This window comes from Lytechinus pictus, chromosome 16 (genome assembly GCF_037042905.1).
Source record: "Lytechinus pictus isolate F3 Inbred chromosome 16, Lp3.0, whole genome shotgun sequence".
Lineage (NCBI taxonomy): Eukaryota > Metazoa > Echinodermata > Echinoidea > Temnopleuroida > Toxopneustidae > Lytechinus > Lytechinus pictus.
This window is the reverse complement of record NC_087260.1, coordinates 23510208-23537186: the sequence shown is the minus strand read 5'-3', so window position 1 is coordinate 23537186 and position 26979 is coordinate 23510208. Positions and strand designations below refer to the sequence as shown.

Sequence of the window (26979 nt, the reverse complement as noted above, 5' to 3'; positions counted from 1 at the left end):
CTACGGTACCCTTTCCTGGTCAGATTTGGAATGTCAGATATATATCCTATCCATTGATAGTAAACATTCCACCCTCTAATTTCACATTTATTTTTTATGAATTTTTCAAAAGTGCCATTTTAACACACAAGTCTATGGGGAATGTTTTACGCGCGTGACACCTCGAAGCTTGGTGCTCCCCTCGAAACAGGTATGTTTTTTGTAAAGTATATAAATGTTTTCTATTTCAGGTGTTGATGTTGTTGCACTGGTTGTGCTTAAGGATAGTGAGGCGTGACTGAAAATAATTTATTCACGATTGAGAGTCGAATTAGGGAATAAATGGTTATTTGCAGAGTTGTCGAAGTAAACGAGGCAGCAATCGATCATTCCAGCTGATGACAATACACCACCAACTGTTAAGTTGACGAACGGAAAAGAATCGCAGTAGACAGGGGCCCCGGAACGGTTTTCAAAGTGGGGGGGGGGGGGCTGACCATGCTAAAAATCACAATCATGTGGTAATTTTTACGTTTTTGTACACGGTTTTGGAAAAAAGTGGGGGGGGGGGGGCTGAAGCCCCCCCCCCAGCCACCCGGCCCCTGGTAGAGGTACCGATATGAGGGCTGCAATATGAATAATGAACTTTTTTTTTTCTAGAAGGATAGCCAACATCTGCTGTACTATATCTGATCCCTAATACATGTTATATGACTGATGACTGTCTTGATAAAAGACCCGGTGCAGCTTCGAAGGTCTGACTATATGCGTTACATTTTAACCGAGACACCGCAAGTTCTCAGATTTGAAAGTCTCTCTCACAGGGAATAGAATCCAGATTCACCTGCTGGCCCTTGGGACAAGGGTTATACCACTATGGTTGAACTGATAATGTGAAGATGTAAGACAATTCAATTAAATTATTCATATCTCGGAAAGACACGAAATGATGTGAAAATACAGCAATAAGCCTTGATGTTCACCAGACATCCTAAAGCTCGTCATCATCTATATAGAAACATTTATACTTACCTAGGCAGTATGGCAATAATGAAACCATAGACTGCTCCCATGTAGGACGTGGTAACATCAAACTGGAACGTTAGGTCATCTAGGAAGAGAGAGAGTGTCCTCGTAGATCTCAAGAATGGACATCATAAAGAGACCTACTAGGATAAACCATCTGTTATATCTGTTAAGGGTATGAGATTGGTGGTGTCCATCTTCCTCCCGTTGTCATGGTTGTGACAAATGAGACATCCCTGGAGAAATCAGAATTTAGCAAGGACAGGTTAATAATTATATCGAGGGCCTTCACAAGCATAGGACCAGCAATGAAATAAAAATAAAAAACGTAGGCCTTTTTTTTGCCTTCAAAATGTATTATATATATTTTTAAAGTTCTACAAGTTCTTTTTTTATATGTACATATTTTAACAAAGAAAATTAAGCCCCAGCACCCCCGCCTCCCAGGGCCATGTCGTAATCGTATAGGAACTTCACAAAGCAGCTATCTGTCGCATCAACGCCAAGCTGATACGTATAACCAATTACATAAGAAACATTTTACATTCAAGTATGTTAATCAGTCATAGCTGCATAATAGCTTGCCTTTAATATAGACTACATAAATTGTTCTCGGGAGCGGGGATTCAAATTGAGACCACTAGACCATTTCATAATAATGCAATGAATCTCACTATGCAACTTATGACTCTTATCATTATAATGACCGTACCAAGATATACTAGCTGACTTGTCATCATGAACAAATCATGCGACCCATTAAGAAGATGATAAGTGATTTAGAGAATATTTTCACATACCTTCGTTATGCGGAAACAACAAATATCCAGGGGAAACAAACCCTCTAATTGCTTCAAACCACTGGCGTAAATCCGTGTTGATGGGTGGGGGGGGGGGATGATTGAAATATTTTGGAATTTTTTTGCAATCATGTTTTTAGATATGCAAGGAATTGTCATTGATATGTCCACAGTGGCGTACCGTGGGTCACGGCATTGGGGAGGGGGGCACCAGTAAAAGTTTTGAATCACTAAGTGAGTGCGCAAAGCGCGCTAAGTTGCCAGTTATACTGACCTAATAGAGACATTTTAAGGACAATGTCATTAAACGGATATGTATCTCACTGATCAAATAATGCGAGCGCGAAGCGCGAGCTGAAATTTTTTAATATTCACACCTAAAAAGGGACAATATAATCAAATTTGTGTAATCATGATAGGTACATGTCTCGCTAAACAATGCGCGCGCGAAGCGCGAGCTGAAAACTTAGATAATTCAGACCTGAAGAGGGGCATTCTAAGGTTTCTTTGTTGGAATGAACTAGGACCATACGTATTTCATTAACCAAATGATGCGAGCGCGAAGCGCGAGCTGAAAATTTTTGATATTCAGATCAGAAGGGACATTTTAAGGATTGATTTTAGGAATTCATGAAGAGCAGACATATCTCACCAATCCACTAGTGCGAACGTAATCACGGACAGGAAATGTTTCATATATAAGAAAACCTTAACATGGGGCAATCACTTTTGAGTCATGAAAAAGAAGCATATGTCACTACATAAAACAATGATAACTCAAGTGCTAGGAAATATATTTGGTTTATATTGACTTGAAAACGGGATGTTTTAGTACAACAGGATTATATATCTCGTTAAACAGACAATGCGAGCACCAGGAACAATAAAAAAAGACGTAGGCCCTGGGCAAATTATGTTTCATAAAGTTGTAATGTAACATAACATAATTATAATATAATATAACATTATAATGAATAATATTTTCTTCTTTCCCACTACGTTTCTCTTCCTTTCTCCCTTTTTTCTCCTTTCCCCCTTTCCCCGTTTTTTTTTGGTCAGCCGATGGGGGGATGTGCCCCCCATGCCCCCCGTAGTTACGCCACTGTGTGTCCATATGGCAAATACCCCTCCAATATTATGTTTTTTTACCCCATGATGGTTTAATGGTTTTATTAGAGATTACATTTTAAAAAATTTGACATTCCATCTTAATCCCTTCCCAAAGACCCCAACATTGATGAATTGGAAGAAACAGGGGTTTCTCTTCAATGTTATAATATCTCTTCAATGTTATAATAAGGACATAAGTATTTCGTTTGGAAATGGTGAAATGGCTCTTTATTTGCATTTTATGATTCAATAATATTGTTTTATTTGTTAAGCGGTATTTTAGGAAGAATTTTCACCAATAAAACAATTATCTCTTGTGATTTTTTTTTCATTTCTTTCGTAAAAAGTGGGGGGGGGGATGTTTGTACAGGCCATCCCCCCCTCCTCGAAAAGTGGGGGGGGGGGGGATATATCCCCCCCCCCCATCCCCCCGGGATTTACGCCAGTGCTTCAAACCATAAAACTCCTTTTGAAAACGTAGCTCTAACATGTCTACAGTGTACACGCACTATGTCAGCAGTGACGACGGCGAAAAGGGGTTCAAAAAGGAATAATTTGATTTTGAATGATTTTCAAAAAAAAAAAATGCTGAGAGGAATTCATTCCTGAAAAATATCTTTTCATGAATTTGACTTTGTCTGGCATAAAAATTTGATCATGACTTCGTATGTATGCAAACAATTGTTCCTTATTCTTTCTATAAGTTTCAGTAGACAGTATTCGATCCTACACATTGGGGGCCCTTTGTAGGTTTGCAAGGTGCTCTTCAAGTCCTACAACGACATTAAAAAAAATTCGAGTGTGTTGAGTACTACTTCAATAGCGTACAGGTAGAAGGGATGGTCTTATGGGGGCATGACCCACCCCCCCAAAAAAAATTGTCAAAAATTTAGCTTGCTCCCTTTGCTCGCTTGCAACTTTTTACACTCTTTGCCCGATACGCCATGCCTGGCCACTTCAATATTTCGACTCGTTACGATACTGTACTGCACGGTCATGGTAACGACGCATGTTATTTCATATATATATGTTTCTCAGTGAAGGGCAAAAAATATCACACCCCCAAAAATAGGGTAACTGTCATTTCCGGAAGCACTTTCACTTCAAGAAAATCTGACCCCCCCCCCCCGTCCCCCTAACATGTCTTAGGTATGCTAGTGGTAATGAGCCGAAAATCTATGGGGCACAGCATGGTGCGCTGAGTAAGATTTCTTGAAAAAGTCATGAGTGAGCAAAGCGAGAGATCAAACACTTTTTTTTAGACTAATTTTGTGACAGCTTGTTATAAAAATTTTCTCGAAATAACACCTCAAACCCCTTTTTCATTTCTTGTTTTTCTATTTTTTTCCATCTTTTTTCCTTGATCATGTTACTTTTGAGGTAATAGGCCCAAGCCCCCCCCCCCTAACTTGACAGCACCAATGACCCATAACTATTTCTATAATATTGGGCCTATGCAAATCCGTTCGTTGACTGAGTAGAGGGGTTAATCCTTTAGGAGGGGCATGGTGTCTTTGGGGTGCAGCCTCTTACGGAGAAAACGAAACACATTTGAAAAAAAATCTAAAATAGTTAGAATTTTGCCTGAAAAATGACGGTCGACAGTCGAAATAAATGATTTACACTTCACCTCATGTCTTGAAAATTTTATTTTTAAGACCATTTAGAGCATAGAATAACTAGTGATTAGACAAAATATGTTTAGCTGATATGGTTTTAGGCCAACTAATAATGGACAATATGACCTTCTTATACAGGCTATTTCTTTTTGCTGTTAGAGTGCACTCTGCCCCCCCTGACGAGCCACAACCCATACAAAATACATATCACTGCCCCCCCTGACGAGCTTGAAAGACCTTTTATGCCCCCCTGACGAGCTTGAAGACCTTTATTGCCCCCCTGACGAGCTTGAAGACCTTTTTTTTTTTTTTTTTTTTTGCTTGTCAATTTTTTTTCTGGAACAATAACCTTTATTTTTTATAGAAGACCTTTTTTTTTTTTTTTTTTTTTTTTTTTTTTTTGCTTGTCAATTTTTTTGGCGGCCGATTTTGCCCCCCCCCCCTGTGGAAAATCCTAGGTACGCCACTGAATAGGCTAATGCCAGAGCAAAGCTCGAGCTCAAATTTCTGGTCGGCCGGGACCCGCTGAAAATGAGCCATTTAAGGACTCGTCGGTCTTATGGTTCTTTACCTTTTATACCATATTAAATCTCAATTCTTATTTCTCAGTTGTATCTTTTCCCACTAATTCTAAATTAATTTGGAGAGCAGTTCAAGAAATGCAGCGTCGAAGGTGTCACTGCAAAAGACAGAGATGATTGATTTGCTCACTAGAGATTGCAGCTAGACAGTGGAGATTGTAAATGAAAGTCACTCACAAATCGATTACAGATGTGATACAATTTTATTAAACTTTTCTTGTTCTTGAGAAACAAACAAACGATGAAACCAGAAAATATGGTTTTGATTTGATTTGATTTGATTTATTGTTTTCTTCTGCATCCATAACATTCGTATTATACATTTTTCATAACATAATAAACATAATATGCTAGCATTTTGGCATGAATCATAAATAAAGAGTATTAAAAAGATAATTTCATACAAAAATGATTAACTATATGATATTCACAATTTGCAGGAGAAGGATTGTCATCATAAGCAGATTGCTTGAAAAAAATGACAATCCAATTTTGCAAATTACAAACCAAAAATTTGAAAAATTCTGATTTGTATCCTTCAAGGGCCCTATCTTTGTCATTGTTTGAATATTTTGTGTGTCTTTACATGTATTACCTTGTGAATACATCGCAATTCGGCCTTAGCCGCGATGATGTCTTGATTTTTATTAATAAACCATTTATCTATCTATCTATCTATATATCTATCTATCTATCTATCTATCTATCTATCTATCTATCTATCTATCTATCTATCTATCTATCTTATCTATCTTATCTATCTTATCTATCTTATCTATCTTATCTATCTTATCTATCTTATCTATCTTATCTATCTTATCTATCTTATCTATCTTATCTATCTTATCTATCTTATCTATCTTATCTATCTTATCTATCTTATCTATCTTATCTATCTTATCTATCTTATCTATCTTATCTATCTTATCTATCTTATCTATCTTATCTATCTTATCTATCTTATCTATCTTATCTATCTTATCTATCTTATCTATCTTATCTATCTTATCTATCTTATCTATCTTATCTATCTTATCTATCTTATCTATCTTATCTATCTATCTACCTCTATGACAATGATGATACAAGCAGATGAATTACATTGCTCTGTACTATAGAATTCTAAGAATAAATTATGTGCTCTTGATATAGCCGACCTTTCATGAACTTCGGTTACCTTCTTTTAAACATGTTACAACACCCAAGTTACATAACAAATTTATTACCTATTTTCTATCATTGCGAAGGTCTTTAATATTCTTGCGTGGTATAATTTATCAAATATTTAAAACTTACCTTCAGCACGTCTCGTCATCTTTTTTTCTGCGTTTCGTGATCCGATGACGAAGTAATCACTTCACTTGATTAACAATAATATCCCTTGAAGTTAATCAGTAATGACACGCATATAAACTTCAATAACAAATAATTTGTAGATGGTGGAATAGCTTCCCTTATTTGTTGATATGGTGCTGTCCTAGATGGACAATCGTGGGTACGATCCCAAGTCTCGCCACACCAGACCTAAAAAATAGGACTTTCTATACAGTATAGCCAGACGTTCAGAAATTTAAAATAGAGAAAGAATATAACTTAATACAATACCCGCTGGAATACAAGTTATCAAGTTTGAGGGTTAGAGAGTTCGCTGAATATTGACCTACTATCGTACCATAAACCTACAAATACATGGGTTCATGTTCACATGCATCACGTTGGTAAATGAAATGCTATAAGCAAACAATGGCCACTTGTACCTAAACGGAAGGCAAACAATGTATATGGACCAAATGATCAATATTAGGAAGTCGTCAGTTTACAATTTAATCAATTTACAGGAAGATAACACAAATGATAGATGAATAGGCCTATGGAGCCTAAAAATAGTTAAATTTCCCTTAACAAAGAACGAAAAGAAGAGTTAGAGAGAGAGAGAGGGTGGGGGTGGAATTTTTTATCATTACAAACTTGTACTAACAACAATTATCGGTTGTTTGAAAAGGGGGGAAATCGGAGAACAGAACAGGGAGAAATAAATAAAAGGGGGATAACAATAAAAACAACAGTAAATTGAAAAAAAAAGAGGAGGAATAGGAATGGAAAATAAATGTCCAGGTCTGTAAATTCCATTCGCGCTTGTACTGACAGTGGAGAAGGGGGTGGGGTAGTAGGAGGGGAGCTGAAACACCCTCAGCACCGGCAACATGGCCCCTGATAGAAGAGAACAAAAATGAGATGTTATGAATCATTAAAAATAGCCTATTATCATGATTTTTTATGAAGTCATGAACCTCGGAAAATTAGTCTGGACGTTTACTTATAGGCTTCCTGCAATAAAATCTTCATATTAGGCCGTTACACTGACTTTCCGTAGCTGTATAGTAATTGTACGTGAGACTGGTGAGAGTCATAGACATCATGCATTCACGTCATTGTGCCACCATATTATAGGATGAAACTATTACCGTACATAGATTGATGATCTTCACCTGCCGCATCTTTTCATTCCGTTTATGCGTATTCCTATATCCTCTGAGGGAGGGCGCTATAAGCTTATGACGTCACATGCCTAAGGTCTATTTTTTACCCGTGTCCCAGGATATAATCTTGTCATGTCGATGTCATCTGATCAACTATCAGGACCTGTTAGGATCATGTTGTGGAGCACACCGAGGTCGGTGTCGACTGCGTTTGCGAGGTCGATGATGGCTCGGGGTGATATAGAGGTCTTCTGGGAACCCTACTTTTCCTGTTATTTCTTTGGCCCCGATGGAGCAGAGAGGATCGGTGAATTGCCATTTGATGGTAGGTCTTTACGAAGCCCCTGGGATGACATGATTTTTTTTCCAAACTTGTTCGCACGATTTACTATAACTCCTTCCCTCGACATGGGAATGAGTTAGTCGAGACAATTAGTTATATAAGTCGAGGGAACTGGTTTGTAACTTGCTCGAAGAAACGAGTTAGGATGAAAAACTGTCATGTCACTTTAGGGGATGCGTATCAAGGCTTTATATCCTTATAGAGAAATGAAAGTTGAACGAAACGACGCTGCCATTACAGGGTGAAGACCATTCTCGTACACAAAAACATAGCAAATGGGAAACAAATTATTGTCAGTTTCATAAAAGATATTGAAGCTAAAAGAAATTAAATAGCATCTTCGTGCCGTGATTTATGCTAAAAGTGAACTGTGGCTGTAAAAAATAATATATGCTTTTATGGGAGTGACATGTAGGCGACATGAGTGCGTTTAAAATTATGTGAGGATGAGTTTATAATAACCTATCTCTGGGGACATCAACCGGAGACGTCCTGCAGCCCGAGACGTCCCCTTTTCAAGCCAATCACTTCAGCCAATCACTTCTACATCTCATTTGAAACGTTTCACGTGATGATTTGGAAAAGGTTTCCATTCGTTCAATTGAACAAAAAATTGTGCGTGCATGGGGCTGTAGGAAGCATCCCCGGATAGCACAAAATGTGCTCATGTACGTTCACAAATAAATGAGCCCTATAGTGGATGAAATTAAAGAAGTGTATTGCAAACAAACGTCCCCACTTTGGGAATTAATGACAAGTGAGGCCCCGATTATAAATTACAATAATGGGTCTGTAGGGGTGTGTTTCCCCCATTTCAATATCAGCACTTCAGCACTTTTATTGTAATATATTAGTGATAAACGTTTTGTTCCTATTATTTCTCTTTTAAAACCTTGTAGGTACGGAGCTGACCAACGAAAAATATACGTATAACTATGTTAACAAGTTATTGGGATCCGACTTTCCCGTATCAAGGATTCTCTTCGTCAAGGACATGGTTGAAGGTATCAAGGATGATTTCAATGTCGTCAAATCGGGCTACAAACATTCTTTTATTATTCGCCATCCAGGTAAAACTTTTCGTTCTCTTTATCGCAGCAATCAAGCGAGAAAAATATCACAAGACAATGCCAATCTGATTAAAAGGCACAAGGGTGTATATCATATATTGGAGCAGTTTTACCGTCACGTTCAGACCGAGCTCGACCAGGGTGCACCCCCCATTATCGATGCTGATGACCTCGTCAATCAACCAGAGAAGCTACTTTTGAAATACTGTCAAGCCACGGGTATTGAATACACACCAAAGATGCTGAAATGGGAGAGCGTTGATGCCGACCAGCTAAACTGGCACTGCACCGATGTCGGGATCTTCGCGCGTCCTGAGACGAATAAAAGTTTAATGTTATCAAATGCTTTGAAAGGACAAGGGTTTGGTAATGCACCGGATCTTACCAAAGATATGAAACTGCCATCCGCCATTGAAGAGATGATTAAACATGCTCTTCCAGCCTACGAGAAGCTATACAACCTTCGTATCAAGCCATAGAGAGTGTCCCTTCTACAAACTACTCTAAGGATTTTCTACTTATGTATATCATATTGCAAAGTAAGATTAGTAGAAGCATTTCAAATTAATAGTGCTATTCAGTACCACAGTACAATCATGTAGGAGTAGTTTATTTTGTTTCTTTATCATGTTTATGGAGAGTACAAGAAAGCTTTGGCAAATAGCTAAACGTTTTAGCTTCCCTATGTAATTCTAATTAAGTTTGTTCGCTCATGCAACTCACTTTCCCTCTTTAAAAGAAAATTAAAACAATACTTACTTAAAAATAAGTCTAATAAAGCAGCTATGTACCAAAGTTGATTACTTCATACTTGTATTGCTTATCATCCTTTTCCTTCACCCCTTATTTTTGGCACTTGAGCATTTACATATGCTTTGATAATAAGTAGCCTCCAAAATCATTTATTTTAGATCTTCCCTCACAAGGCCAATATTGTCTTTATTTTAAAGTCCATCTATTTATTCTTATTATACAGACCATGCTAGTCAGATTTCATTTATATAAATCCTTAGTTGTTTATGTACTACTTTATATTACCAATCTTTATATATATTGATACATATATATATTATATGTAATAAATGTGCGAAAATATATCAGAACTTATTTGGCAACCCTTCTTATTTTGTTCCTGCTTTGGACCTTTAAAGCAGATACGAACCAATAGCGCCATCTCGAGTCCTCAACTACTCATACCTGGCCAGTTTCCTGACCCATAATGCTAGTGTAGTCTAGCAATATAGACCCACTTGAATGATAACATGCGAACTAACTACTCAATACATTTACACCGCAATAATTATGTTACCAAGTAGCAAAACAGTTACTTTTCCTCTCAAAAACATTTTAGTTTCTCTATACAAATACAATTATCATGATTATACGTCAATTTATTCTCTGTAGTAAAAGTAGTTATCGGAAATACACAGTCAATGAGAGACCACACACAGTTCACTCCCCCTTTAATCAAAAGAACTTTCTTCAATCATATCAACTGCTTGCTTACATCTTGCTTCATGACCCTGAAAGCAGGGGTGCTGCGTGTATTATTCTCCATAGGTAGCACCCCAGGTATTCTGGAAGATGTGTAAAAATGTAAACTGAAATGACCTATATTTGTAATGAACCCCCCCCCCTTTTTTTTTTTGCTTTTCAAATTAACATTAGCACCCCCAGCAACAAAATCGTTCCCAGGGCCGTGATGGAGGAGCTGTTTACCTGTCACGTCACAATCAAAACTTTAAAATTTCATTCCTTGACGAATTTTACCAAACCTTCTACAACACTTTTTTTCTTTAACTTTTGATCAGGGTGAACTTCTCCTTTCAAACACTGCAAACAAAGCAACAATGCACAAGACATAACAAAAAGAAATTTAATCCTCAAAAGATTTAATATGAAATGGCTAGCATTTATTAGTTTATCATCATGATTACTGATATAAAAAGGGAAAATATACAGTTACATGGCATTCAAATGATCAATAGATTACTATTTCGATAAAACTAATAATTCACAAATAATATACACACTCATTTAGAATGAATAAACAAATACAATTGCTACACATTAACAAAATAATACAGCACACATACAGTAGATAATACAATAAGCCACCACACATAATATATCAAATATTAAAATTCAATAAATAATAATTTTGTATACATTATCCAATACAAAACAAAAGAGCAACTATTCACTGAAATATACACAACTAATTCAAACAATAAATATGGACAAAATATGGTGTATCAATAAAAGGGAAACTTATGTAACTTGAACGTAAAACTTATCAATAATCCATATTACATATACTCAACTAAAGGGCCTATTTGATTTTTCTGTATATTGCATGTATACATATCAGCTTTTAATGACATTGCAGAAGATTAATGGATTAAATCAAAATGTTAGTATATGTTTAGATAATATTTTATTCAATTATCATTTATAACAAAAATAACAAAATTACATCATATATTATATATACATAATTGTATAACATACCTGAATTACATTGTAGATAGGCCTATGTCATGATCTTTATTTTCATTGATTACTATTTTACTTAGGAAAACATATGAAAGTTGTGTTTCCTACTTTTTTCTGCTACACCTATTATGGAAAAAAACGGAAAACAGGTATGAGCCTTTTGTGAAAGGGAGTACACGTACTTTAAGAAATTATAATCAAGAAAATAATACACATTACTACTGCAGGCAAATCATACTGTTTAATTACTTTTATGGCTTAAAAATCAACAACCACATTACCTGTTATACAACATTTCTCTTTAAAATTGTCAACCATGCTCCAAACTCCATTGTTATAACAATAATAATAAAATTAGGCATGTTAAAAACACTCAGATATACGATGAAGCAAAAATGCAGTTTTAGGTTTACAAACTCTTAAAATTATCATATCATACAGTCATAATTGAAGAAAAAATGTAAATACCAACACCAATAGATACATCTTTATCATTAAACTTTTGCCGGTCCAGGCTCACTTAATTTGTAATCCTAGCATATTAACATGATAAAGAATATATCATTTTCATATGTTTATGTAATTCAATTCTGCTTAATTCCATATAAATGTCATTTCAATTTAATAAAAGCAATACAAGTTCCTAGTTGTACATTTACACATTAATTCCATCTATTATATACTGTTGCTAGTGCTCCTGCAAAATATGACTTCCACAAAAACAAAATTTTGAATAATGGGTTGGATGGAATTTCCATTGGGGGGGGGTTGCTATAATAACATGTTGTAGTGAAACAAACACCTTATAACCCCAATATTCAATAAAAACTTCACCATTGCTGATATATTTGCAAAAATATAAGCAATTCAAAAAGCTATTTATCCAAAATAACAATTTACCAGTTTGTCGATCATGCTCAAGTTACTGTTATAAATACTGCACGGAATCTAAAAATGCTGTTTAGTTTATCAATTGAGGTTCAAGTTACAAATAGGTTTGACAACAGAACAGGTTTCTAGGCAGTGAGTGATAAGAAGACTTCAATCCACCACAACTTTAAAAAGGCAACACTGCCCCCTCTAGTTCATTTGGTGATAACCATACTAACAGCTCACTCAAGAGGCCCATCTTCCATTTTCTAGATTTTGTAAAAAGTGAAAATATTACAAAAACTCCAGGAAAAAATGCATATTTCCATGCAGACAGAGATTGGCAAAACACATGCTAAACAGAGCAAACAGATTTGAGCGGCAGATTTTTCACTCATGCAGAGTTTTTTTTTTTTAACTAGGCTTTGCTTTGACTTCATATGTTAATTTTTTTGCTTGAAAAATGTTTGTTTTCTGTGAAATTCTGAATTCCACGTATGACTTTATTTGTAAGACATTTTGGTATAACTTACTAGACATTGTATTATTATTAGTAGTACTATTCATTCTAGGATTACTATTGATATAAAAATACATTTTCTATATTTGTTGCGTTGAATGAATATTGATCATTCAAGAATTACTGTCATCTGTCACAACTGAGAAGTGAAAAAATACTTGTTTATTTAAATCACAGTGCGTAGTATATAAATATCATATATTTATAAAGTATAACACTCATTTGAGATAATTGTTGAAAATGTGTATGAAGGAAGGCTACTATGATAATGCATGGTGCAATATACAGTCCAAAAACAACATACATCATTCATTAAATGAACTATTCTTGCTTCTTCAGCTTTGGACCAGCAATTTACTGTACAGTATGTATGCATATATTGGCAGAAACATTTTACTAAAATGTAAACTAAACATCACATTTCTTTGTATAAAGTGTTCCATACATTGGATCTTGCATGATTATGAACAGATATTTGATCAAGTTTTCTACAACAGACACATACACAAAAGAATGTGAAATTAGTTTGATTCTAATGCTTAATGAAAATCCAAGCCTTGTATATCTTGTGTATATTTGATGTGATGTATAATATCAAAGCTGTTGTATTGAGGTAAAATGTAAAATGGAGGTCCATTATAAGTTTAATATGTGATTGACCAAACATAATGTAAAAATTCTATTAGATTTAAGAATGATTAAAGAAGATGACTAATGCCATGATAATCAATTTTAAGAAAACATGGAACTGCTATCTCTGGGAATTGCTCTATGACACATGAAAATTGAAGAGTATTCTTGTCACAGGGTTAACAAATGATGTGTTAAAGGTCACTTTCAGATCTGAAATTATGATAATTTCAATTTTAAAAAATCCAAATAATTAAAATTTCAATTTGCAATAAATGCTGATTAGTTATGTAAATTACTTTTTTTAGAAGATGAAGGATATCACTTGTCATTATTACTTGATTCATTCAAAAACAGACCTCAGTTTTCCCCTAAATGTAATTTGCAAATGTGTCCTATGGCTTGTGTTACAAATCCAAGTAAACTTTCTAATAATTCACATTTTATTACTCTTCTCTATCCAACTATACACAAGATATCATTATACTCTTTCTTCTACCAGTTAAGAGGTCTGTTTTAAAAATAGTTGCAATCAAGAGGCAACTCGAAAAAAATCATACATAGCAAATCAAATGCAAGCACAATTTTCCGACTTATCGGATAGATTGATCAATGCGATCTTATTTACTGGGTTGGAAGCCATAAATTGTACTTACAATATAATTGGGACTTGTTCTTGAATCTGAAATATTGGAAAGTATAACAGAATTCAAGACTGCCTTTAATACCAACTCCTCACCACAGATGCTGCTTATTCATTCAGAAAGCCAAGTTTATCACATCGCGGGATACAGTGTCACGCCGCTTCAGACGGCAGCCGCCTGCCTCACCGGGTTGGTTGTCACTGGCATATGACATTGATATCATTGTTTATGCATTTTGGTACTCATCATTGCGACTAGCAAGCGCCCTTGTCTGTTGAACGAGCATGAATTGCGGAATGGAATGGAGGAAAGATAAAAACAAAGTGAAGGAAGATATAGATAAGATGGCATGCATGTATGATGGCAATGTTTATGCTGCTGCTGGTACTGATGATAAAGAATTACATGTGCAAAGAGAGCTACTCTGAAAAGAGGACTGTACGTAACAGATGTATATGATGTATTGTCTCATTCTATCTGACAAAGAAATCTAAATTTCAGAAGAAAAAAATTACCATGATCACTATATTTACCAAATGACAATAATCATAACGGTTTAGGCGATGATGATGATGAGAGTGATGTGTGTTACTAAATTACAAACAGACAGAGAGCCCGGGGGGGCCACTTCCATTGACGAGTGGATACCATGCGCGACCAAGGGGTCTCGAAAAGCACCCTAAACACGTATTTTCCATATTCTGAAAATGCACCCCTGTATTGGAAACAAAACGATACTCTTGGCAAGTATTCCCTGAAATGAACCCCTAAACAAGTACAGCGCGATATTTCATTGTTTTGTCACGGGTCCGTCGGTCGTCGCGGTTTTACCTGTACAGTTTACAGTTACACTACACCATTTGGTTTAGTACGGCCCCAGCTTCCACACCTCGCGCAAATCGGACTATAAACACGTAGTGTACTTGGGGCCAAAAGGACATCCTTTATAAATCATTTTAATTTTGTTTTACTTTTATCATCCCCGCAAATTTGACCCTTAACACGTAGCTTTCCTAGCGAAATAGATACCCTTTTTTCATCATTTTTGTGTTTTTGACACCCTTATCACGTTACGTACGTAACGTGCCCTATCTTGAAAAAGACATCCTTTTTACGTGTTTTTTTGGTCGCGCATGGTATCCACTCGTCAATGTAAGTGGCCCCCCCCCCCCCCCCCGGGACAGAGAGAGAGAGAGAGGGAGAGATAGAGAGAATGATCAGAATCTAAGAATATTTCATTTTCTAAAGAAAAGATGAATCCCCCATACACATCACTATATTTTACATGTCTGAATGACTTAAAATTTCAGTAAGAAAGCAATATGTCTTCCATAGCATTGTTTAGACATCATTTAATTCATCTGCAATCTTGTTGGATGTTGACATAAGACCTCCTGTTCCTTTGTAAACATGCTTGAAGATGGCCATCATTTCCAGGGATCTCTTATATCAACTGGCATGGATCCACCTCATTCATTAAACACATTTGTTATTAACTTTTTAAAGTCTCAACTCTACGGTCCCCTGTTGTTGCATGTGTCTGTTATATGTTGAAAATTTTGAAGCCCTGTACAAAATTGCATCTGAAAATCATAACTTGGTGCTTCATAATGATAAAGTAAAGATGTAAAAGGGACAGGAAACACCATCTCAATAACTTATTTTACTTTATTCCATACCTGTACTAAATGTGTTACAATTATTCTCTCCAGCAGAGAAATTAGCTGTTTCATTCACAGATATCTTGAAAATGTCTGCAAGATTTTGTTTTTCTTACTGGGCGTTTTTCTTTCATAAGCAATATTTACTAAAAATACAACACAGGATTGAAAAAGAACCCTGTAATATTAACCAATAAACTTAACTTCATATTATAACCCTACTTTTAATAGCTCATTATTTTACATTTATAGCATATCGAGTTGTGTTGATGAACTTAATGAAGATATATTTTATTTCAACCATAAGGAATCTTATAATTCAACAAATAATTAGGAGAGAATAAAATCATATACATTTACAGGGTAAGAGATTACAATTTGAGGCAGAAGTATACATTATGGCTAAAATACAAAAAAACATTACTATTCATACAGCTTCAAAATAAAGAAAACAAATACAAATCATAAAGTGGTATAAATGAAATGATATTCATATACACAAATCATGGAATTGGTTGCCAATTTTTCACTCTCATCTCAAGCGTTAATTCCACTTACACACAGACTCATCGATAGTGGTTAATCTTGGGTAATCTCAGAATTAAAAATTGTTGTGTATTTATGAACTAAATACATGACATAGTCTCTATTCATTCACATAATGAAATCATGCTAACTTTAAAATGCCATCATTGTACTACTTCGTAAGTTTTACCAAGTAGTAAAACCAGTGGTTATATAGGAGATGATAATATAATGTTACATTTCTATCATCGAAACCCTATATTTTTTTCTATTTATTGCTGTTTACACAATGAATATTTTTCACTTTGAGTGAAATATATTTTGGTAAAAAAGTACTTAAATTAAGGAAGATTTCATCTTCAATATCTCTGACAAATCTAATTTTCTCAATGCCTATTGTTTTATTTCAACAAGAAGAGTGGTTACAAAAATATAGGGCATATAGTAAAAATAACTAATTATTATAACATTCAGAATATAAATTCATATATATTTGTTATTTTACAATATTTGGTTAAAAAGTGTTCTAAGATGGTTAAAAGAGGAAATTCAAATAAAACAGGTTAATACCATACAAGATGGGGAAATAGATGCCCTAAAACATCTAGCATTTCAAAGAGATTGTGATGTTATAAATGGCACCTATCTAAAAAGCACATTAGGTGCTGATCTTTCTGGTGAAAATGCAATCAATCTTGCATACAACCAGTTCACATGAAGACAAAAGTTCACTTAACAAAATGCATAAATGTTTCATTGCTTAGCCTACAACCATTCTGACATGATGTATATCAACTTAATTGAAATATTTGATGATACAAGTTCTTTTTGTCCCTTTTTAAACACCTATAATAGATTTAGTGAAAAGACATTCATTGTCTGAAAGGAAATTGTTAAATATTGCCTGCTGCAGACAATGAGAAGTTTTCAAAAAATTATTCAGTATCATTTCCAAAATGTCAATTTTGAGAGCAAACTTCTCTGTCTATAATACAGATATGTTAAACATATCTGTATAATGGAGATAAACTTTATCTTCATAACACTGAACTGCAAGTGCAATCACTTCGTCCCCTACGCTATTACAATCTAGATTAGTAGTGAAATCTACAGATATTCTGTTTGATTTTCTTTCTTTGAGTGAAATGAGGCAGTGAAAAAAAAATCATAACTCAGTTTGACAGGGAGATCAGAATAGGAATCTATCCTAATTCAGTTCATAACTCATCAAGGTGCCTGTAAATATACTCAAGCATCCATCTCATATCAAAGCCAATATACAATAGACCATGAATGAACTTTAAAGTACATTAATTATCTTTGTTGAAGGTTGCTGACAATCAACAAATTGAAACTGCGAAAGTGCAATCAGCGTTACTTTCAATGAACAGTCTGGACAGCATAATTCAAATGATTACTGTTACTTCCGAGGAGTCAAATTTGAGTAAACATGGCACTATTAAACCGGGAGTCGACTCTGTTTTGAGTCAAGTGCATTGCTTCCAAGTTAATTTGACTTGGAACAGAGATGAATCCTATAGCTGTGCCATTCAGAGTCAAATTTAAGAGTGTACAAAGTGAAAGGAATATGGAATTTTGATGAATTATGATAACTGATTATGACAGCTAACACCAATGTGATACTACTGCAGCTACTATTAAATACCACAAGTGAATGCATAGTGAATTTCTCTTCAGAGAGAATGAATAACTTTGCTTTGGTACTGTGGCAATTCCTTTCTCTGTCACACTGACAGCTAAGAGAGAAAAGACACATTTGAATCAACTTGAATACTAGTACATTTAACAATTGTATCTAGTCGCATTGATGCATTGGAAGGTTGTAAACTATATCTATCATGTAAATGATATTAATGATTATATTCTGCTTACAATGCAAAGATGGTTTCCTAGTGCTTTGCAGATATATCATTACCCATATCATCTGTTCTTCAATCTTCCATCTTTGGTGCGCAGCGATTCAGCACCTAGCTAGCAGAGTCGTGCATCTCCGTTTTTGGGGGGTTATGGCGTCAGTGAGTTGTATTTCGTCATGGACTTGTCTCACAGTGGCAGCTAGGAGGCACCATTTGAAGATTTACGTTGTGACATGGAAACGTTGCTCTACAAAAAGTAGCTGCAGACTTCGATCCTGATCCAAATCATGTTCCATTTTCGGAGGTGTTTCGTATGTGACCTTTGCACTCCAATGTCAAAAGGTCAAGGGTCATTGTCAGATTCCATAATGGTTCATTTTGGTTGCCCCAGCTCGGATGGACAGGAGAGAAGCCAATAAGAGAGCCCCACAGCTGCTTGCGGTCAAATAGAACGCCCAATCTAATGTACATTCACCTGAAGTTGAGTAAAACAAAAGAGAATACAAAGTAATTAGTCTACATGTTACATAATGACAACGTAATGCATGGTGACTTGGCATCTTCTCCAGCGACAATTGCTCCAGGATTTATTTTGTCTCAGATATACATATAGGGTTAGGTTTGCAATAGGGTTTTATGCTAGGTTTAGGATGGGGCATAAAGTTAAACCCGGGGTTAAAGTTGTTCATTCCTATAGTGTATGGTATTAACAGCTGAGCAATTGTCAGCGGAGCGAATGTCTAGAAACCATATTGCACAAATCACCAGGGTTGGTATTCTATCCAAACTGGGATGAAATCTTACCAAGTATTTGGTCAGGTAAGAATTTTACTATCTCATCTGCCTGTTTATCTTTCTCTCTCTTTCCCCAGGACTTCCCTTCTTTATTTCCTCCTGTCCTCTATCTACCGGCCTGTCAGTCTCCTCACCTGTTTTTCTCTCCTTTACTACCTCTCTACTTCTTTCACTCTTACTATCTCATCTATCATTCTCTTTGTCTGTGGCTCTGAGGTGAAATTAATCAATTCTTGACATTCAGTCCTTGAGTATGTAACAATCTGAACCTGATCTTAAAACTGAATAATCCCCTCCCGACTGAGGCCAATGCAATACTACACATCCTGATAAGAACCCTCACTTTACTTTAAAGAGCACTTTACTGGGGGTCCCAACAGCTCCTTGACAATATTACCTACCATTCAAATGTCAACCCAGCAGGCAATTAAAAATACAGAGTGGTGGGTGAAGTGGCTACGAGCCTCCTGGCAAGCATATATGAATTCATTGCTCAAACCGTCTTATATAAAGTCACATTCATATTATTCACTCTAGTCATGTAGACCCAGTGCAGCTCATGGTACATTAATGGATTCAGAGAATAATTCAAGGAAATTCATTTTCATTAATCAATTCCACTAAATATGATGTTCAGCATTTTTTTTTTCAAATTTGGAAAGAACTTTAGCAAAGATAACAGCATCTTTCCATGGTTTGAAGTGAAATATTTGATTTTAAAAAATAGAAATGCTTGCAAATATTAAAGTTTTATTTCAAAAGCCTAACAAGTATATTTTCTTTGTTTTAAATAATCTTATTCTCCTTGCTATGTGGACAAAACTTCATATATTTTAAAAATATATACTAGATGAAAAAATAAACAAAACAAAACACCTTTACACAAAATAATCACTGATGACCTGTTAAAGCATGTTAAATGCTGCCATGCAATACTGCATTATATGTATAATGTCATGACCCCTATCATATTTTCATTGATCACGGGATGGATACTCCTCCAAAGCAAGGGTATTGATTTTCTTGTATGAATGGAGCCCCACAAGTGGAGACACTCGGTATCATTCTCATGTTCAAGAGGTGATTTACAATAAAGACATTTTGGCCTCTGACAATCTAATTTACAGAATTAATCAACAGAATTAGCCCGACTTTTGTTTCACTCAACAAGATAGATTATTCACATAGAAAAAAAGATCTTATTTGTATCATCTCTCTGTTTTGGTATATGGAAGAATTTACTGATCTGAATGGGTAAGTTGGAGACTGCAAAAAGGACTGATTGCTTTAATCGCTAAATTAAGATGAGGATGAGATAGAGGTTGGTTAGAGGCAATGTATGCAGGAACGAAAGATGGATTACCGGATCGCCGCTTGTGAATATCTTCGCATATCATTATATGTAGTACTTCAAGTTAACTTGTACGAATAAATAAAAAACCCTCAAAACATCAAAGCTGAGATAAATGTTGGGAAAACATCTTGATCTAGTTGAAATACTTAGCTCAATGTATACTTAGGCATCATTATGGTGATTGCTCTGGGGGAAATTGTTATACTCTGTGATCCTTAAAATGAATTATTCTGAAAAGTAATAACATTACTATGTCCACAGGGTGCAGTTTTGTTATGGAAATTCACATATCATTTAAGCAAAAAATAAACAACTTGGAAAATACTGACAATCCTGTAACCATGGATTATAAAACTGATCAGCAGTTAATAGCTATGGTAAACTGAATTTTGTAAACTGCAGTGCAATGATGATTTGATACAGAACATTTTTTCACATGCAACTTTTACTTGCAAAGATGATTTAATTACACCATGAATTAATCTGCAATAGCTTCCTCTATCCAATTTAGAGTATACATATTTACAATGTTTACTATGTTAATTCTTTATCTGCTAATATTCATAGGAACAAATCTCTGTATTTCTGAATGCGCTAACAAAAATAAAGTTGAAAAAAAAGGGGCTTCATTAATCATGCGTAGCAGCAGCCGATATATCGAACAAGCGCGGAAGGAGGTCGATATTAATTTATCCATTTAGGAAGGACCAAGACTTGAGGCTCCCAGAGAGACAATCAAACAGGAGACAGAGGAATTAATGATCAATTTTTAGGATGAACAAATCGATTGATAATTAAATATCATATTGGAATGAGAGCGGGACTGCTTAATGTCTTTGTTGCAGGTATGTGTGGAAAGTCAAAGTAGATTCAGAAGGTTGGTACATGTGATATTGATATCTCCTACATGTATGTATCAAGAACAAGATGAAGAAGAAATGTAATAATATTCATTAAATTAGACTGGGTACGATATACATGCAGGAGGGCAATTTTGTCCTCACAACACCCCAAATCACCCTTAAAATACCCTCACCCCTATACCTGCTACAACTGTATTCTAGAATACTTAGAAAATCATATTCTAGTGAAATAAATGATATATTCATTTACCACATGTGTAAATTCCAAAAAAAGGAGCCTCTGACATACATGAATACAAAATATCCCTAAATATTCAACAATCACCCCAAGGCGAAGAAAAAATATTTCCTAGAAAAAAAGAGAGTATTGCCTATCCCGCTGCACACCACATGACATGAATGAAGTAGTCTAAATACAATTTTCATACATCTCTTTCTTTCCCCTTATCTCTCCCGAAACAATAGCTATCCTCTTTCAGCCTCCCTTTCACTCTCCACCCATTCATTACTCTATCTCTGTCCTTCTCTCTTTCAATTCTCACTCCCATTATATTTATGTCTCTTTTTGTATCTCTCTGTCTCCATCTATCCTATTTTGTCTCCTCTCCCTCTCTGTCTCTTTGTCTCTCACTTAAACAATTCTTAATCTCTAATGTACTTGTCTCTTTCAGTACCCCTTCCACTCTTCTCCAATCCCTATTTTTCCTACTGCGTCCTTTTCTCTTTCCATTCTCTAATGTTCACATTCCAATTACATGTCTGATATGCCTGAGGCAATCACTGGCTTGTAATTGTCACATCACATAGTCTGTGATAGTATGAGATTACATGTAGGTAGGAGCTTTCATCACATCATCACACGGCTCATGCCAATCAAATATCTAGTTCTCCTGATATACTGAGCAGCAGATCCAACTGGCTAAAAATATACCTTTTCGCAGGCACTCATACCAGTAGCAAGATATATTTGGAGTGTACAAAATACAAATGAAATAGATTGGCGAACTACATGTAGTATATTGAAAGAAAGTAAAACAAAGAAACATTTATTCTTTGATAAAAAACAGTTCCTAATAGAAAAAAACTTTAAGAAAAAATAACCGGAAAGGCTGATCATGTGATCAGTGTGCAAGTCCCAATTGCGACCCTTAACCGGCAACTTTCTACACAAAATCTTCATTAGATATTGAGTTTATAGATAGAATAGTACTGCAAAAATGTTTATCAAGAACCCATAAAATGAGGTTTTAAACTATGATAAAAAAGTAGTGTCAAATAGAAATCTAGAGTCATGGGGCACCTCAAATGCTCATAATCATTATACAAGCAAAAAATGGGAGGGGAATCAGGGATATTGAAGCTAAAATATTGTTGTAAGAAGGAAGATCCTACTCCTTCATTGTGCAATACGGTCACATTGAAATCTATATTAGATGTGGACTTTGCTTTTTCAGCTTGAAATATCTCAAGGTGACATCTGCATAGACCCCACAACACAATATAAAGAAGCAGGATAAGGATTCAAGCCCCCAATGAGGAAAGATGAAAAACTGTTATCTTTTACCATATGTTGACCCTTATCATGCAAACATCTTCATTAGATGTGGACTTTGTACATGAAAATCACATAAACACCTCGACCATCCCTAGCACAGGAAAGTAGGAAGAAATTAAACAAATAATGAGATAATAACTACAATTTGTAACTCCTCATTCTTATTTTTAAACCAAGTCACATAATAAATGTTCAGTGTAGACATCTAAATTAGATATAGAGTTTGTAGATCTATAGGACAGTAGTAGTCGGTGATATGTGGAACAGTTTAGCATTCTTTGTCAAGACCCATATGGAAAACTTGTTCTATAAAAATATAAAATATAGCATAGACAAATTCTAACGAAACGAATGACAATCGTAACTATATCTTTGTGTTACAGGGCGCAGATGAAACAGATGTCTGAGACTAGCAAAAGGTGAAGATTACAAACTGGATTGTTTATTATTTTTTGACCCAGCTAAATTTGAAACATCTGGTAGGAAGGTGTTAGAATTAATCATCGGGAAGAAAACAAGATTCAAGCCTCAGGCAAACATACCTATAAACCTCATTTTATATTTGAATATCGATGTCTATGTTGCAATTCTCTAGTCGTGCAGAGCTTTAGCCAAAACAGAAAAATAGGAGAGCATTTCATGAAAGAAATAATGATTTTCACATAGTAAATAGCGGGGTATTAAAACCAACTCCAGGGTATCATTTCATAAAGAAATTTTACAATAACAATTATGAAAGATTTCTGTAACACATAAACTATCAGAAAATCAGATTGAAGGATATCAGTAGCTTTTGAATGTTTGTCATTTCAAATTTGTTATTGTCACAAGTTTTATGAAACAAGGCCCACTTGGTGATTCTATAGAACCTCACGATGAAGTTTTAGAATTACACCCTAGAGTTTGAACATAACATCGGGGTGTAAAATTAACAGCAATAACATCCATAGGTGTTGAAATAACACTGTAAGTTTAACACCAGAGTAAAGAGACTGGTGTGATCCTCTATAACATAGCGGTTAACACCACAGTTTTTGCTGTGCACTGACTGCTGCTGAGCAATTACATATGTACATTACATAATCATCTGTTTGAACATACAGTACGACCCCCTTTTCCTTGATTCTTACTTTACTTCATAAACTGCGTAAGTCATGATCATTTGAAAGCATTACAGATTGAACCAGAAATCAGAAACATATCATTTTAGGAAGGCCCATCATATAGGGGTTCGGGCATGCATATTTTATGAAATCTCCCCCCAACAAATCTTAGCATTTCCTGAAATGCCCCCAAAGGTCTTTGAGTTTCAGCAAAGAGAGCACTCACAGTCTCAATATTCATGCCAAATACTAGTATCTTTAGATTTGTCAAAGTCCTCGGGCAAAAGAAGCACTCAAATCCCATTAGCACATTCCACATGATTTACATTCAGCACACATTCCGACAAAAACAACACTTTTTATGTGTAAGCCAACTTACGGAATGTCATGACACAAAACTTGAATGGGGAAGTTAATTCTAGTGGGCGTTTCATAAAGCTGTTCGTAAGTTAAGGGCGAGTTAAAGAACGACTGGTGAACCTTTCCCACGCGCTAATCACCAATGAACACATAATGGTGAACATCATTTACCACAAGAAGGGATCACCAGTTGTTCTTAAAGTCGCTCTTAACTTACGAACAGCTTTATGAAATGGCCCCCTGCTGCAAAGTTTGTTTATAAAAGCTGAAAAATAATTTAAAAGAGTAAAACAAGCTCTGAAATGGTAAAAAGAATAATATTTTACAAGATATCACAAGGTAGAATACATGATTTATTCATATTCTCATTCATGCAAGTATGAAACTGAAATAGATCAATCTTATTTTTTTTAATAATACAGAGCTAAAAAAAAAATACTGTTAATATATCCATGGTAGGTTCATGATATATCTGAACTGATGGCCTACATGGAAAAATAAGACATGTCTGGGAATATTTAGCTTTGAAATTGCTCCCCTTTCTTTGGGCCTCTAAATATTTATAGGCTCTGGCACTGTTAGGTCATAGTTCAGGAGAAAAATGAAAAAACAAATCATATTTTTGACAGTTGACAAATGAATGAAACTGGAAGAATGTCAATAATGTAAAAGGGAGGCTGTATGAATACCTTGCTTTGGGATTGAACTGTGCCCACTTACCCGTGAAATCATATTTTAAACTGAAAATAACTAGGGTCTACATTATGAATTGTAAATTGGGAAATTTCAGCATGGTTTTAGTTTAATCAATTACAGTCTCCCCTCTCTTCATGTTTCTCCTGCCCTCCACTGTTCTCTCTCTCTCTCTTTATCATCCCCTCTCCCCCTTTCTCTCTCTCTTCCACCACTCAGATTGCGCTCTCTCTCCCCTCTCTCCTATTCTTGTATGCTCTTCAGTCCTACCATTCTTTCTTCATTCATTTCTATCTCCCATTTAAATGTTGTCTCTTTCTATCCCTAATTGATTTATTTTTAAAATTTCATTTGATAAATTCATAAGCTCAGAAAGATGGACTTTCACTTTGCCTATATTGCAATAAAAACTGCGGCACCTCGACAAAACTGTGCACCTCGACAACACAAACACAATGAACTCACCTGAACCTCCTCATAAATACTCATAGATATTTGAACATGTCAACTCAATCAACACAATTCTTTGTGTCAATATAGTTGCCAATTTCAGACTCTCGGGAAGAGCGAAAATAATAATGATTTACCTAAGTTGAACGGTGCCGAAGTTCCACCGCATGCCTCTTTAACCTGTATGTGACTCCACCCATTCGGATATAACACACAACCAACTGCAATAAGGAGAGCTGGAGAAACAAAATCAAGAGAGATTATCAATATATTAATGTTAATTTAAAACAATATAAAAGTTTAATCACATTGAAGTCAAGATGAAAAAAAAAGATGGGGTTGTAAGAAATCCCCCCTCTTTAAAGAATGGCCCTCAATATGAGTTCCTGGGGCATTTCTTACTGGAAGATAACTGCCCAAAAATGGCTGGCCCCTGAAAATACCCCCCCCCCCCCATTCCAAAGTGAAGTTGTCATCGCTGGAATATCATGCCCCACCAAACTATCAAACTTCCAAGGCTGCTAATAATATATGCCTGCTAAAATCTGCAATGTATTCAAATACAGAAATAATGCATGATCATGAACAGGCATTTCTTTGGTCAGAAGCAGTTTTGATAGGGGAAAGGGGTAGTAAATGAACAATATTTGTCTACATCATTTTTCCACTGAAGTCATCAGGACAAAAAAGACTTGAAGGTGAAAGAAATCAACTGAATCAAAATATTGAAGAACAACTTTTCCCGCTCTTTACATCATTAGTAGAAAACAAGGCTGATCACTAAGTTTGCCTTGCTTTGTAGAACATATAGTACATAGAAAATTTGCAAACAGTCAATCACAACCTTAAATACCTCAATACAAAACTCTTCACTAGTGACCACAATCTTTAAAAGAATCATTAGTTGGATGATACAAAAATAAAAGTCAATGGAATTGTACTTTTTCAGGTACTTTGTACTTTGTAAGTAATACACCTGTTTCACACCTCTCCGGTAAAGAAAATACCACAAGACCTTGTAATCAGGCCTCAAAATACCCATGGAGGGCATTTCACATCTGCCTGAACTAGTAAATAAAATTATTCTAATAAAATGAAGTAGGAACAAGTGGATTAATTAATTTACTCGACAGAATAACAAAATGTATTTAAGGTGGAGTAGGTTCTCAAAACTTTGAGGAAATATTTTCCCCAAAATAGAAAACAAAACCTTTTGAATTCATTTTTTTTAAATTTTCCTTGCAAGCATGGTATCATTTCACACTGCAAAGTGCAATCACCCCTGCATCTAAATTTTGAGTAACTCCTGAATACATTTTGTGATTTCAAACAGTATATCATTTGGTGGGTTTTTTTCTTACATGGATATCATGAACATTTTGCTTGTAATTACTAATTGGTAAAATACATTGGGCTCCTATGAATTTGCTAGAATGGTTGATTCCAAAATATCTAGTATTTCTTTACATATTAGGGAAAGTGTGAAAGCCCCTATTGGCACTGCTGCCCCATGCCTGAAGCAGAAACTTCCATTAGGGTTTTCAAAGCATACCTGGTCGGTCCAGGTACTGACCC

General features: G+C 35.3%; 1 long non-coding RNA gene and 1 pseudogene across 1 annotated transcript; one reads left to right on the top strand and one right to left on the bottom strand.

Annotated features, from left to right (window-relative positions):
• Positions 1-7727: 7727 nt before the first annotated feature.
• Positions 7728-9341, top strand: LOC129279546 (uncharacterized; annotated as a pseudogene).
• A 6162-nt stretch (positions 9342-15503) lies between these two features.
• Positions 15504-25643, bottom strand: LOC129278549 (uncharacterized). The gene is made up of 2 exons (XR_008586285.2): positions 25542-25643; positions 15504-18706 (listed from the first exon to the last, which is right to left on the bottom strand). It is a non-coding gene; the product is annotated as an uncharacterized LOC129278549 (long non-coding RNA).
• Positions 25644-26979: the final 1336 nt, after the last annotated feature.